Below are 16,545 nucleotides of genomic sequence, written 5' to 3' on the forward strand. Positions count from 1 at the left end.
AACTGCCCCACCCATTCTGAAAACCAAGTGGCAATTTTTTTAAGTGTTGAACCATTCTTTTTCTTTTTCCTATTGTTAATCTTTAGGGTAGCTCTTCACCACTTGAGCCACAGCTTCACTTGTAGCTTTTTTGGTAATTAATCAGAGATAAGAGCCTCATGGACTTTCCTATCTGGGTTGGTTTCTCAAACCATGATCCTTAGATCTCAGCCTCCTGAGTAGTCAGGATTATAGGCATAAATGACTAGTGCTCTGCTATGGAAGATTTTTTTCTTTTTTATTGTTATTATAAAGGTAATGTACAAAAGGGCTATAGTTATATAAGTCAGGCAATGAATTAGCAAATTTTTGGAAGGCCCTAAAAAGTCTTCATACCCACTAACTTCTCTTTTAGTAATCTACTAAAACAAAAAGTAATAAATGTTCAAATAGAAATGAGGTTTTTTTCCTTTGTTGTTGTTTTTGTTTTCTTTTCTTCCTGTCTTGTTTATCTGTCTTTGGGAGGGTAAGGGGGAGCACAGAAATGGAGGGACAAATGGAAGGTGAACAAATGTAGCAGTGCTACTCACTAGACACTACGTTGAAAATGAACTATATACAACTTGTATGTGAGGACAGGAGGGAAAAACTGGGAGAGTGGGAGGGAGGGGTGACAATGTCCAAAAAGAAATGTACTCTTATTTGGGGAAGGGAAAGGGAATCACAGAAACAATAGGACAAAGGGAGAACCAATGCAACAGTGATTCTCACCAGACACTATGTATGTTGGAAATTAACTTTACAACTTGGTGGGGGAGGGGCGGGGAACCAGTGAAAGTGAGGGAGGAGATAGCACTGTTCAAAAGGAATGTACTCATGACCTTACCTACATAACGGTAACTGCTCTGCACATCACCTTTACAATAAAATTTTTTTAATTTTATTTTATTTGTGAACATACTGTACAGAGGAGTTACAATTACATGGGCAGGATAATGTGTACATTTCTTACCAAGCATTGCAGCCTCCTCCTTTGTTTACCCTTCACATCCCTTTCCAGCCTCCTCCCTCCCCCCCAATCCCAATCCTTCTCCTTCCCCCCCTTCTCCCCCTCCCCCCTCCCCCCGCCCCGCACCGACATTGTAAAGCTCTTTTTGGACCTGACAACTTGTATTTCTCATTGTTGCAACAGGTTCACCTGTATCCTTAAACAACTGGTTTTTCCCCCTCTCCTCCACAAGTTATACTGACATCAAATATAGTGAAAGCAGGGGTTATACTGTGGGGGAGGGACATACAAAGCAACAAAGAGATAATCTTATAAATGCGTTAGAAACACATGCATGAAAGAAAAAAACATTAAAATACATATCTAAGCGTTCATTTTCCTGACATCACATTATCTGACCTTTTCCGCTTGACTCATACATATACTAGATATTACAAATAAGGGAAACCATGGGACCTATGTTTCTTTGGGCCTGGCTTACTTCACTTAATATAATTTTTTCCAAGTTTTTCCATTTCCTAACAAATTGGGCAATGTCATTCTTTCTGATGGAGGCATAGAATTCCATTGTGTATATATAACACATTTTCTTGATCCATTCATCTACTGAGGGGCATCTGGGTTGGTTCCATATCTTAGCTATGGTAAATAATGCTGCAATAAACATAGTTGTGCTGGTAGCTTTAGTGTGGTCTTGTTTGTAAACATTTGGGTAAATGCCCAAAAGTGGGATTGCTGGGTCATAGGGGAGTTCTATGTGAAGTCTTTTGAGGAACCTCCATACTGCTTTCCAAAGTGGTTGAACAAGTTTACATTCCCACCAACAATGAAGTAAGGTTCCTTTCTGTCCACATCCACTCCAGCATCTGTTGTTGTTAAGAGTTCTTGATTTTTGCCATTCTAACTGGGGTGAGGTGATATCTCAATGTTGTTTTGATTTGCATTTCTTTTATGGCTAGGGATGTTGAACATTTCTTCATGTGTCTGTTGGCCATCCTTCTTTCTTCTTCAGAGAAGTTTCTCTTTAAGTCCTTCGCCCACTTATTTATTGGGCAGTTGTTTGAGGATTTGTTGTTGGGGGGTTTAATTTTTTGAGTTCCATGTATATTTTAGATATGAGACCCTTGTCCGTTGTATGGCTAGTAAAGATCTTCTCCCAATCCGTGGGCTTTCTATTGATCTTGCTAGCTATGTCATTTGCCCTGCAGAAGCTCTGCAACTTTATGCAATCCCATTTGTCCAACCTTTCTTTGATTTGTTGTGTTTCCGGGTCTCTATTCAGAAAATTTCGGCCTGAGCCAAAGAGACCTAGGGTTTCTCCTATTCCATCCTGTAATGTTTTCAGAGTATCTGCTTTGAGTTCAAGGTCTTTGATCCATTTGGAGTTGATTCTGGTGCAGGGTGATATATAAGGATCTAGCTTTAGTTTTCTACATGTAGTTAACCAATTTTGCCAGCACCATTTACTGAAGAGGCTGTCTTTCTTCCATTCTATTGTTTTAGCTCCCTTATCGAAGATTAGATGGCTATAGGTCTGTAGGTTCATTTCTGGGTTTTCAATTCTATTCCATTGGTCCTGAGGTCTGTTCTTATGCCAATACCAAGCTGTTTTGATTACTATGGCTTTATAGTAGAGTTTGAAATTTGGTTACAATAAAAAATTTTAAAAAGAAATGCATTCTTTACCTGACTCATGTGACTGTAACCCCTCTGTACATGACCTTTATAATACCAGTAAAAAAGAAAAAAATGTTCCATAGCCAAGTTTATGTAATCCTAACTACTCAGAAGGCTGAGATCTGAGAAACCAGCCCAGACAGCAAAGTCCACAAGGATCTTATCTCTCTCTCTGAACAACCACCAAAAAAAGCTACAAGTGGAGGTGTGGCTCAAGTAATGAAGCCTTAAGAAAAAAATAAAACAACTCAGGAACAGACCATAGGCCCTGTGTTTAGCCCCAGGACCAACACACACACACACACACACACACACACACACACACACACACACACACACACACACACACACACACACACACACACACACACACACACACACACACACAGTGTAATATTACTTAAACTAGTGTTAGTCTCAATGTTCTAAAGCAGCTTTTAAATAATAACAATATGCTAGAGTTGTGGCCAGAGAACCTAGTAAACACAAGGTCTTGAGTTCATTGGTACTGCCAATGTAAATAAGGTCATGTACAGTGGTATGCACCTGTAATCGCAGTCACTCAGGAAACAGACAATGAGAGGATATTTCAGCCCAGGTAGAAAGTTCATGAGATTCCATCTCAACAAACAAGCTGGGTGAGGTAGCCTGCGTCTGTGATCCCAGAAATGTGAGAAGGCCACAGGTAGCAGGATCACCATCTAAGGCCAGTTCAGGGCAAAAGTATAAGATCCTACCTAAATGATAACTAAAGCAAAAAGGGCCAGGGACTCGGGTCAAGTGGTAGAGTACTTGCCCAGTAAGCAGAAAGCCCCCAAATGTAAACCCCCCAAGTGGAAATTAAATTGTTTAATTTTCTCAAATAAACAATAATATAATCATAAAGTACATTTTTTTTGGGTCAGTTGTGGAGCTTGAACTCTGGGTCTGGGCACTGTCCCTCAGCTCTTCAGCTCAAGGCTAGTGCTCTACCACTAAAGCCACAGCACCACTTCTGGCTTTTTCTGCTTATTTGGTGGTGAGGAATCAAACCCAGGGCCTCATGCATGCAAGGCAAACACTCTTACCACTGAACCATCTTCCCAGTCCCATAAAGTACAACATTAAACAGTCTTTTAAAAAAAGCATTTGGGGGCAATATTTAAGCCATACCAAACATGTTCATGAAGCAATGCTAAGTTTGAAAACAAGCATATGAGTTTATATGATTTCCTAATTAGTCAATAAAATTCTATATGGGATTTTTTAAACAACTAATCAATCAATAAGCCTAAAAGAATCTATTAACACCAGGCGCCAGTGGTTCGTTCATGTCTGTAATCCTAGCTATTGAGGAGGCTGAGATCTAAGGATTGCAGTCCAGGCAGGAAAGTCCATGAGACTTTTACTTCCAGTTAACCACTAAAGTTGGAGCTGTGCAGCTCAAGTGGTAGACCTCTAGCCTTAATGCCCAGGCCCTAAATTCAAGCCTCAGATCTAGCAGTGTGTGTGTGTGTGTGTGTGTGTGTGTGTGTGTGTGTGTGTGTGTGTGTGTGTGTGTGTGTGTGTGTGTGTGTGTGTGTGTGTGTGTGTGTGTGGTCAGATATTTTTATTTTCTTTAGTGTGTGTGTGTGTGTGTGTGTGTGTGTGTGTGTGTGTGTGTGTGTGTGTGGTCAGATATTTTTATTTTCTTTATTTCATTCTGTATGTCCTAATTTTCTCCAGTAAGTATATAAACAGTAAAACTGAACTTCGTTTCTCCCCCCAGACTTTGATGGTATAGCTGCTCGAGAAGGCTGGGGTCCCAGGTTCTGACTGTGCCTGGAGACAAGGAGGATGGAGACCAGGAGGGACACAGAGTGGCCTCACTACATCACCTGGGACCTGAAGAGGCTATATGGGCCAGCATGTGATCCACACCATGAAGGCATAAAAATGAGTATGACACCATGACAGATATTGGTTCAGGAGATCACAATATCCCAGCCACTATTTCTGAGGAAGCCCCCATTGGAGTTGAGTGCAGGAGATGTCCCCCTTTGCTGATCTATTGCCAGGGGAAGGTTTGCAAAGAGAATTCTATTCTACCAGGCCCAATTGTATCTCTTGGGAACTCACTTTAGGTCTCATCATCTCTATCCAATATGAATTTTATGTTTGTTCAAGAGGCATAGTAGGTCACAAGACATGTCAATATATAAGGCTAAATGCAGTCAAATAGAGCATCTTCAAGCTGTGTTCTTTTAGCCAGGTGGCTTGCTCCTGTAATCCTAGCTACCCAGGGGGCTGAGTTATGAAGATCAAGGTTGTAAGCCAGCAAGAATAGAAAAGTCCATGAGACACTTATTGCCAACTAACCAGCAAAAAGCTGGAAGTGGAACTGTAGCTCAAGTGGTAGAAAATGAGCTATGAGTGAAGAAGCCAAGCAAGAGCACAAGGCCCTGAATTCGAGCCGCACTTCTGGCACACACAAAAAAGAAGAGGAAGGAAGAGGAGGAAAAGAGAAAGAGGAGAGGAAGAGGAGGAAGGGGGGGGGAAGAGGAGGGAAGTATAATCATCTGACATTTTTTCTCAAATCTGAGTCTAGGGGAGATGTGCTTCTCCAGGTCCTGGTATGAGATACATCTTTCTGTGTGGATGGACAACTGAAAAGAAAATTTTGCAGATTCTAACAGTTGCTCCTCCACAAACCTGACTCACTCCTTAAAAATGGAAGTGATTCTCCACCAGGCCCTCTCAAACACACTGCAGGAAGAGGGCAGAACTGGCTTAGAAAGACCCTGCAATGCTGCCGGCGGTTGCTGATCTTTGCCTTATCTTTCTCTCAAGGAATGCAAGGTACAATGTAGACAAAGACAAAACTTGTTGGAAATCCAGTTATCAAAACTGAGGGCCTGGCCACAGGAAAGAGAGGCAGAGAACAGAGGACAGAGATCAGAACAGGGAAGATAAAGGACAAAACAAAGCTATGGGAGAGGTAGACAGGAAGCAGGCCAGAGTTTGCTAGCTGGCTGCAGTCCTATGGAGACCTATACAGAGAAAAGTAGAGAACTGTATTCATTTCCCTTCACCAAGCTGGTGAGTGGTCCTGATGAAGAATGTGTGATCCGGACCCTTCATTCCTTCATCATGTAGTTCCAGAGTCAAAGCCAGATGCTGGAACTAGATGGCAAAGGCAAGACGCGATTCCACTCTTAGTTCTGACTCATATCTGTACAGAGAGGATGGCAGCTATGTCTATAAGAGAGCTGCTGTGAGGATTAGTTAATAAACATGTAGCATTAAGAACAGAGCCTGGCACAGGACAAACACAGCAAAGTGCTTAGAACCACTATTATTACTGTGACCCGAGTGCCACACATTCAGAAAGGGGCCTGCTGGCCCTCCAGCTCTTGTCTTCTGACAAAACAGTGGGATTTTACTATGGAAATTCCCACTCCAACTCTATGCACAGTTTGCTGGCCCTGGGGCCACAGACAATGGGAGCAATACCTGACTATGCCTACACCAGGAGCTATGGACCTAGCCCATTTCTGGAAAATAGTGGCCAGGAGTCACATAGGAACTACAGAGGCAGGAAGCCCATACACACCCAGAGGGTCCTCACCATACCCTTCAGAGGAAAGTCAAGCAAGAGACTTCAAAGTCAAACAAGACACTCTGAGACTTCAGGGTACTTTAGGAACAGAGTGGGTAAGGGCACATGCATATTACTCCATAGGACTCTAGCCACCCAGTTCCTGACCTTAATGTCACACAAATAGGCCAGGCCCAGAGTCCTGTTTGCAAAGGGAAGAACAAATCATTTGGCAGGAGCCCACATATGAGGTAGCTTTGTAATATGAGCAGTGTGTCCGCTAACAACTAGAGCAAGACCATTAACTTCATTACACCTGTCACTCTGCCAGCTGAGTCTCCAAATTACCCACAATGAAAGTACATTGTGCCCAAGGAGTGCCACCCAGCCCCCTCCCCAATCAGTACACACTTATCTAGTGCAGACAATTTGTTCTCACTGTCTGCACCTGCAGAAAGGACACAACTGTAAACAGCTTGGAACTTGGCTGTGGGACACCGTAGTCCTCTTAACAACTAAGAACAAAGTTTAGGTTTCCTGGGAAAGTAGACTGAGTGCCTTACTCCCTAGTGCAGGGGAAGAATGTGGGTGTGGACCAGAGGACCAGAAAGAGGGAACCAAGGGCAGCCAAAGGGGTAAAAAGACAGACTTGCAACGTGGATTCTGCTGCCCTGCAGCGCAGCCAAAAATAAAAGCAAGAGACACACCCTTTTCATTTCCAAACCAAGTCCCAGCATTCTAGGCAGCAGGCAAAGGTTTTCCATGCAGCTGTACATCCACCAGGCCCAGTGAGCAGCACCCAGCCAGCAGGGCTGCACAGTACAATTGTAGTGCAAGTGTGTTGCAGACAGCAGTAATTTATTTATCCCTGTCATGTAACATTAACAATCTGTCTGGAGCTTGGCAAGCACCAACTTGCACTGTCATATAAACTGTCTGACAAACTTAAAGTTTTGTAAATGCTTCTTTTTTCCAGTAGACAATAAAGCATCACTTAAAAAAAAAAGTTGTAATCTTTTCTGTTCTTGTTCTCTTTCTTTTCCAAAAGGAAAAAAATATTCACAACAAAACCCATGCAAACAGAAATGATCCTTCAGCAGTATTCTTCACCCTGACCATCTCCACATTCTGCCAAAGCCAAACACACAAGTAAATAAATGACAAGGATGGGTGGGGGATAATGAGGTGGGGGGGGGTCAGTTGTGAGGGTCCTGAGGTATTGGAGCAAAATCTGCAAAACAAAAGTACGGTCATTAAAAATTAATAAAGGGTGTGGACATCCAGCCCCCACCCCCTTCTGCACATGGGGATTTGAGCCAGACACTCTGCATCCTCATTAAGTGGAGCCTGGCAGGCTGCCGGAGTTTTAGTGGGTTCTGGGAATGCCAATATATTAACCAGAGGACTTTCTGCATACCCTTTGGAGTTTTTATTCTAGAAAAGTCAACCATTTGGCACAGTACAGCCTTATTTTTGTCCGGGAAAGCTCTCAGCTGCCAATCAAGGAGAAATTATAGCTATGTTCTTCGTAATTTCCAAGACCTAGCTGGAAAACAAGCTTGAAGGAAAGAAAAGTCCCCACAAAAACAGCTTAAAAGGCCAAAGTACCATTTTTAGTCAGAATTCAAAGAAAAGCAATCCATACTGAAGTCACATGGATATGTGACAACAGACATTTTCAAATCTTCCTGTGAAATAGGAAAAAATGACATTAATTGGACATTTGAACCCAATTGCTATAGCAAGACACAGTAAGGTACTTGTTCATATCTCTTATTTGTCTAATCAATGAAGCAAACAATGCCACACACAAAAAAGTCTTCCCCACAGTGGCAGGTCCTATGATCTAAATTTTCAAATAGTAGGCAGAATCTTTACATTCCTTTTTTACATTCCTTTACATTATTTTTTATTTTTATTTTTGTTGGTGGGGGCTTGAACACTGGGTGCTGTCCCTCAGCTCTTCAGCTCAGGGTTAGTGCTCTACCACTTGAGCCACAGCACCACTTCCGTTCTTTGTGGTAGTTTATTAGAGATAAGAGTCTCATGGACTTTCTTGCCAGGCTGGCTTTGAACTGCAATCCTCAGATCTAAGCCTCCTGAGTACCTAGGATTACAGGTGTGAACCACCTGCACCAGGCTTATTTTATTTTTTGAGTGTCAGTTCTGGGGATTGAACCGTATCATCCCTGAGCTTCTTTTGCTCATGGCTAGCACTCTACCACATGAGCCAAAGCACCATTTCTGGCTTTTTCCAAGTATCACAGACTTTCCTACCCAGGCTGGCTTTGAACCCCAGTCCTCAGATCTCAGCCTCTTGAGTTGCTAGGATTACAGGCATGATACTAGTGCTTTATTCCTATTTTTAAACTTAAGATCAATTTCCCCTGAATACCCATAATATAGATCAAGACATATCTCCTTCACTGGACACTATGTTGAAAATGAACTATACAACTTAGAGTGGAATGGGAAGGGAAAACTGGGAGAGAGCAAGGAAAGGGGTGACATTGTCCACAAAGAAATGTACAATACGCTGACTTATGCAACTGTAACCTCTCTGTACTTCACTTTTATAATAATTAGTAATTTTAAAAAAATATATAACTCCTGAGTAACAGGGGCTGTGTTCAGCCCCTGATAACAGAAAGTTGCTTTGACATCAGAGAATAATGGTTTCTGGGTCCTATAAAAGGAAGGAACTAAGGAAGGAGGAATGAGAAGAGAGGGAAAGATAGAGAGAGAAAGAAAATAAAAGATAAAAAGAGGAATTTAGGATGCATAGCTTAGGATGGGTCACATAACAATGAGCATGTAATATCCATTCACCCACATGATTTATATTACATGGAAGTTTTTGCATATTAAAATGGAATGCCTTGCTTTCACAGCTCTTGTTTTTTGAGTTTTGTTTTCTGTATTAACTCTCATCCCAAAGGAAATGAGACACACATCAATAGAGACTCCACAAACCTAGATTTGGAAGAAAGAAAAGAAGAGATATGATCAGGACTGCCAGAAAGATCTGACCAGTATGCAATTACAAATATCCTTCTCAGAGCTGGTAGTTTTGGCTTCACCTGATGACATAGAGCAATACCCCTGTGTACCACCACAAAGTAACTTTTTATTTGTGATACATGCACAAGGGTTCAGCCAGAGAATCCTCATAGGGAGCAAAAAGTTACTCTTCCCTCCCTAGAGTTCCTGTCAGACTGGGAACTGCCTCCTCCAGCAGCCCAGATAAGAAACAGTGCCCCATGAGCTGCTGCAAGACTGCTCTGCCAGGCTAAGTCAACCAAGACTACAGCACAGTCCCAAACTGTAAACACCTCTGCAGACAGTCCTTGCACTCAGCATGCCAGGCAAGAAAACTATTCTTAGAACACTGTCAGCAGTTGGGGGGGAAATAAATATTTGCCTATGTATGTATATATTCTAGTGGGGGAGGGTGGGGAAAGCACTGTTGAATCTCAAATGACATGCCAACAAATTGGCACGAAATCTCTTAATAAGCAGCTGGCACTGGCTGGGTTCCACTGCAGGGTTGTGGTCATACAAACCAAACCCCCAAGAGGATTCAAGAGACAGCCCGAAAAACCTGCCGGCAAGAATCTTCTCCAACATAAATACAAGTCTACACCAAGTAGAACCATGGCCAAGAACGGCAGATTCTTCCAAGGGTAACAGCAGAATATTAAGAAATTAGAGAGGTCTTTTAAAACAAGGGAGGAAGGTAGCTACAATTACATTACAGCAGATCTCTTATTGGTATTTACAGTCCTGGACCTAATTCCTAACAGTATGTTCAATGCCAATTGCAAACTGAAGCTCTTAAAAGAATTAAGCTTTCAAAGATCATGAGGAATTTGCCCCATTTTAAGAAGCACTGCTTTCCAAGGGCCATCATATGACATTTCACAGGGATGATGGAATTCAAACGTTTTAATTCAATAAAAGTATGTAATATTCAGATCTACTCATTGTCCGTGTAATGACTCAATTTGACACTATAATCCTTTACTAAACACAAAGATTTGCATGTGTACCAAGAGAACTGTATAGAGTACAAAGGCAGATTTGCAGGTTAACAGAAAACTCAATTTAAACCCTAGAAAAGACTAACCACTGCTATACTAACTGCAAGCCTGACTTGATGCACAAGCAGTCTCTCCAGGTAGACTTCACAAACCCTTCCCAGTAAATCAATGCATGGTCCCAAAGCTCTAGGAGAGCTACAGACAGGAGGATGGGAACTGGAGGCTGATTAAACTAGTAGAAAAGGCTGCGTTAAAGGGAACGTGCCTGGCCTCCATGCCAGCACAGCACTCTCCTTGGGGTGTGTGTGTGTGTTCAGTGCTGGAGCCCAAACCCAGAGCTTACAGCAAGCTACACAAGCACTCCTCCACTCAGCTACAACCCCAACCCCAGGACCTGATCTCACCGTCTCAACATCTCACTTCACATCCCACAATGCCTAGCACATAGTAGGTCACCTATAAGTATTCATCATCATTGTAATAAACACTACAAAAGCAGCTCTAAACGCTTAGTTCAGGGATGCAAAGATGCCAAAATAATTAGAAAGAGAGTGGAGGGGGACGGGAATGGAGGAAAAGCAAAGCAAATCAAAATTATTCAATTCTAGCTCATTAAAAGATTCTTCGTGGAAAAAAAAAAAACTTGCACTAGTTTATGTGGCCGTTGACATTCGGCAATCCCCCTATGTCTGGGCAGATGCTCGACAGCCCCACTTGTTCCAACGAGTTTCTCGCTGTCCTAACTGGCCAAGGCGATGCCTCTCCAGGTAACCAACGCGAGGGCTGCGCCTTCTCCCGGTGCCGCCCACCCATCGCGCGCCCCTAGGATCCTGGAAATCTCAGCCTCACCAAGAAGCCTCCTCCTCTTCCCATTAGAAAAAAAAAAAAAAGCAAAGTTTAAAGACAAACAAAACCCCTCTCTGCCACTACAGCGAATTAATTAAAACAGAGCCTAAGGTCTTTCTCAGCTTACCCACAGAGTGCACCCCCAGCCCCTGGGGCTGGCGCACCGGGCAGGGGTCCTGGGGACGCTTCCTCAAGGCTGTGGAGGGCAGAGCCCCCAACAAAGGCAAGTGCGGGGCCCGGCTGGGTGCTCCTCCGCTTCCTGTTTATTCCACGACGAGGGTCATCGAGACAGTCAACACACGCCTGCTTCCTCCCAGCCTCGGAGCCCCAGCCTAAGTGTAAAAGCAGCCGCCCGACACAATCGACTTCCCACTCAAAGCCAAGAGCTCCGGGCCGCCGGCGACCGACGTCAGTGCGCGCGGGGGGACCCGGGGAGACGCCGGGTGAGGCGGGTCCAAGGGGCTGGGCATCTGAGGAGCCTGAAGGCTGGGGCGCAGGATGCAGGGCAAGGGGCCGCGGGCCGCGGGGTGAGGGGTCCGGCCCGCCCCCGCCCCCTGCCTGCCCGCAGACTCCCCAGAAAGCTCCTGCACATTCTTCCCGCTTCCTGCTGACCTCTGGTCCCCCTGCCTGCAGACGCTCGCCCCAGAGGCCTAAGGGAGTCCAGACACTTGGGGCAGCCACCCCCGCGCCCATCCTGGCCTCCCGGGCGGTTCAGGATCAAGTCCTGCCACCGCGGGACACTGGAAAACGCCGGGTAGGGAGTCGACAGGGTTCTTCTGGCCGAACTCCCCAGGAGGGGCAAGCGTCCCGGCTGCCCGCCAAGCCGCCCCCGGTTGACACAGCCTCACCAACCTGGCGCACTGGTCTACGGGGGACGCGCCGGGGCGGGGAGGGCAGCGGCTCCCCCAGTGTAAGGCGCAGGCTTGCGGACGCCCCCTTCCTGGAGCGTCCAGTCCCGGCCCCCGCCGCCGCCGTCCTCCCGCCCCGGCGCAGAGGTGAACTCGGGCCAGTCACGGCGACCGCAGCTGCCGCAGCTGTCGGCACTCACCTGCGGCCGCCCTCGGAGCGGAGGCGGGGGTGGGGCCGCCCGCGGTGCGGCTCTCCAGGCCGCCCGGCCCCGCCGGCTGCGGGGGAGGGGCGCGAGTGGCGGGGCCGCCGCGGCGGGGGGCGCGCAGCGGGCTGGCGGGGAGCGCGGCGTGGCGCGCCAGGCCTCTTTAAGAGCCGGGGACCTTACGCCGGGGCCTCCCCCGCGCTCCCCGCCTCCCTTTCACTTTCCCAGGGACTCGCAGTCTGTCTGGCGGCGGCGGCGGCTCCTCCCCGGCTCGCAGGGGATCCCCGGCCGGCCGCGGCGGCGGCGGCGGCGGCAGCCGCGGCAACGGCGGCGCGCGGGGCGGGCAGGGCCGGCCGCACTCCCCTGCCTGTCCCGCCCGGCCGGTGCGCAGCCTAGGGACAGGAGTCGAGGGGAGACGGTGCTGGGCCACCAGGGAGGTGTCCCGCCTCTCGTCGCCCGAGGAGATGTCCCTCCTCCCGCCGCCACCGCCGTCTGTCTCCAGCCGTAACTGTGCGCGCCGAGGCTGTGTCTGTCTCCAACTCCTCCAGCCTCCCCTCCCTCCTCCCCGCTCTGCGGCGGGGACCCGGCGCGCAGCCAGGCCGCGGGGGCGGGGGGCGCCGTGGCGGGGGGGGGAGGAGGAGGAGGGCCCCGCCCAGACCCCGTGGTGCGCGCACCGACCCCCAGCAGGCTGTGTTGCGGGAAGGGGGTGCGCACCGAGAGGAGGCCGCGGGACCAGGCGCTGCAGGGCGCCTGCCGCTCGCCTGCCCAGGCACCACAGCTCCCAGGTTGCGCGCCCGCCACCGGCTGGGCAGGGAACTCCAAGCCGGGCAGACAGTCCCTGGGCAGCGGCGGCCACTAGAGTCGTCTCGCCGCCCACATGCCAGAGGTGCTCTTGAGAGAAGAGACGCGAGTACCCAAGCTACCTATTGTCCCGCAGGTCCATTTTGCTCGCTGGTCGCAGAACTTGACACCAGTTTGGAGACACACATTAGGCTCACAGGACACTTAGTAGGACTGGTTGGTCCTCTGGGAAGATCCCTGAGGCTGGAAGCTCTTTGGCACTATATTTACCCTCTTTAGGGTAAATGGCTCCAGGCTGGGAGTTCAGATGGATTCCTTCTCTTTGATCTATGACCCTTTGTCCTTGAAGGACCTTTGTTCTGAAAGACCAAAACTTGACCTCCACTTGAATGCAGACAGAATGTTGTTTTGTTCTTCAGATATTCTGGCATTGACACTGATCGGCCCATTCTTGTGTGGTAGGAAACTGTTATACAAGCCTGTCAGTATATTAACCCATTCTTATTACAGTAGCCAAAATTAGAGTTCCCCTCGGCCAAAATTAACCTCTTGCAGACTAACAAAATACACTAACCTGAGTGTTCAGGCTGAGTTTAACACGGATGCAGATTCTTAAAAGGGATAACAATTTTCTGCTTTTCCCCCATTATATCCCTTTCATAATATCAAGAAAAAAATAATCTTGTGACTTTTCCAGAACTTCTTAGTGGAATGTTGGCTTTATTCGTTTGTTCTTAAATTTTCGATTCTACTCGACTACCATAATGATCATCGTTGCATTAGATCAGTGCTCATATGTGATATCTAAAAGCTACCATAATTGAGAACAGTGCACTAAGCATTTTCCATGCATTATTTAATCCTCAACTCAAGCTATTACAGGTAAGAAAGTTGAGGCTATGAAAGATTTAGTGATTTGTCCCCAGACCACAAAGAGATTGGTTTAACACTGCTAAAGGGCTATATCTAAAGCTGGTGCTGAACCAGCAGCACACCACACTGCCACCTATCTACAGCAGCTTCCACATCACTTGACTTCAGCCTAGCCCAGCAACAAGCTTCTGCTGATGCCTGCAGGGCACTGTATGGGTTTGGGGTAAGCATATCCAGGTCCTGCCTAATCAAAAAGCATCTGAGGAACTATGAATCTTCTTTGGACAAACTTTTTTTAAGGATCAATGAGTTGATTAGTGCCTAATACAGATTATCTGAATCTGATGAACATATAGTTAATAGTTTATATACACAAAATGCATACCACACTAATAGCCTGTTGTTAATACATTGTCCTGTCTGGGTAGAAAGAAAAATGCCCTTTTCTTTTAAACCTTAATGAGCCAGGCAACAGTCACTTATACCTATAATCCTAGCTATTCAGAAGGCTGAGATCTGAGGATTGAGGTTCGAAGTCATCCTGTGCAGGAAAGCCCATGAAATTCATATGTCTAGTTAAGCACCAAAAAGCCAGATATAAAGCTGTGGCTCAAGTGGTATAGTGCCAGCCTTGAATGAAAAGGCTAAGGGGTAGCACCAATCCTGAATTCAAGACCCAGTACACACACACACACACACACACACACACACACACACACACACACACACACACATACACACACACACACACACACACACACACACACACACACACACACCCTCTTTCATGGACAGTGAAGAAGAAAATTTCCAAAACCACAAAGCTCCAAAACCACAAAGCAACTTGTTCTATCTCAGTTGTATATAATTTAACTCCTTTAAATTGAGGATTTAATTTTTAACTAGAAGCTGGAGCTCTCTATTTCTAGAAAATATCTATGAGGACACTCCTGGATTTCCATTCTTTCCATACTGTTTATATTTTCCCTCCCACACAGGAGAGTTGGAAGTTTTTAGATGTTTTCTGTGTGTCAGATAACAACATGTTAACTTCAACTTGACCCTCAGCAATCTATATCACTGGATCCAAGAGCCCAGGCAGAAGCTCCGGGCTCAAGTTATTTTGTTTCTTTCAATCTAGAGGATATTTTGTTTCCCCAATTAGAGAACAATGTCTGACATCCACTAAGGACCAGGATCAGGGTAGACAAGACAATAGTATTGAGATAAAATATTATTTTGGATAGAAATCAATGGAAATTTAGTTTCCAGAAGCAGGAAGTGAGCAAAATTCCTTTTCACTATAAATCCATCACAGTTTATTTCATCTCAATTATACACTGCCCTTACTTAGTCCATAGAAGATTACTAGTCAATGATCTAAGGAGACAAACCAGAAGACACATGAGCAAGTGTTCAGAAACTCCCAAGTGACTACAAGAGGAATGTAAATCAGGATATAATTTGTTTATTTAGATCTCATGTATAACATTTAGATGAAACTTTAAGCTGTTCAAAAATGATCCATCGTACTTTTTGTACACTTTAAGTAAGAAACAGGAGGAAAATAGGACAGTTTGCATTGTGGGTAATTTTAGCCCTGGGAAAGTAGAACATCCAGTCTAGAGAGATACCCAGGACCAGAATAAGTGGGTGAGCAGCTCCACGAAAGAAGGATCTTTCCCATGTACCTCAGCATGTCAGGGGCATGTTTCTTTCTCATTGTGCAATCTGTAAGCTGGAGATAATAATTCTTGCCTCCCCCCCAAAAAAGCAAAGCTGATGGTATATCACAATCCCAGACCTCAAGAACTACTACAGAGCTACAATAACAAAAACAGCTTGGCATTGGCACAAAAAAAAAATCATTGGAACAGACTAGAAGGCCCAAAAATAAAACCATATACTTATAGTTGTCTCATATTTGATAAGGGAGCCAAAGATAGACAGTGGGAAAAAGTTAGCCTGTTCAATAATGGGTGTTGGAAAAAATGGGCATCAGTATGCAGAAAACTAAAAGTGGATTCCTGTTTGCCACCATGCACTAATGTCATCTCAAATTGGATCAAAGACCTCAACATCAGATCTGGAACTTTGAAATTACTGCAAGAGGGAGTAGGAGAAACACTGGCACTCATAGGCATAGGCAAAAACTTTTTAGAAACAGGCGTAGGGGTACAGCAGATAGGAGAGATACTTGACAAATGGGATTACATCAAAATAAAAAGTTTCTGCACAGCAAAGGACATAGTTGCTAAATCAGGAAGATAGCCAACAGACTGGGAGATCTTTACCACCAATACATCCCAACAAAAGCCTAAGATCCAAAATATACAAGGACCTGAAGAAATTAACCGCCCCCCCCCAAAGCCAATAATCCAATCACTAAATGGGCAAAGGAGCAAAGGAGAGACTTCTCAGAAGAAGAGGTAAGAATGACAAAGAAACACATGAGGAAATGCTCAACATCCCTGGCCATAAATGCAAATAGAAACAATTCTTAGATTCCATCTCACCCTAGTTAAATTGGCCAACATCATGAACTCAAACAACAAAAAAATGTTGGCAGGGAAGTGAGGGAAAAGGAAAAACCTATTGCATTTTTGGTGGGAATATAAACTAGTACAACCACTCTGGACAGCAGTCTGGAGTTTCCTCAAAAAAAAAAAAAACCTAAACATAGCTCTTCCCTACAACCCAACCATACCACTTC

At 45.4% G+C, this 16,545-nt stretch overlaps 1 protein-coding gene across 6 annotated transcripts in view; it reads right to left on the reverse strand.

The window, feature by feature from the left end:
• Positions 1–12,396, reverse strand: part of Ldlrad4 (low density lipoprotein receptor class A domain containing 4) — a 433,987-nt gene extending 421,591 nt beyond the window's left edge. For 3 of the 6 annotated variants that reach the window (XM_070029588.1, XM_070029585.1, XM_070029587.1), the window contains exon 1: positions 11,235–11,454. The gene's annotated coding sequence lies outside the window, so the exon portion shown is untranslated. Of the gene's footprint in view, positions 1–11,234; positions 11,455–11,959; positions 11,993–12,155 lie in introns of those variants that run through there. The other 3 variants (XM_070029586.1, XM_070029590.1, XM_070029593.1) reach the window with 3 other exon arrangements.
• Between the last annotated feature and the right edge of the window lie 4,149 nt (positions 12,397–16,545).

This window comes from Dipodomys merriami, unplaced genomic scaffold (genome assembly GCF_024711535.1).
Source record: "Dipodomys merriami isolate MVZ:Mamm:240054 unplaced genomic scaffold, mDipMer1.0.p SCAF_2, whole genome shotgun sequence".
Classification (NCBI taxonomy): Eukaryota; Metazoa; Chordata; class Mammalia; order Rodentia; family Heteromyidae; genus Dipodomys; species Dipodomys merriami.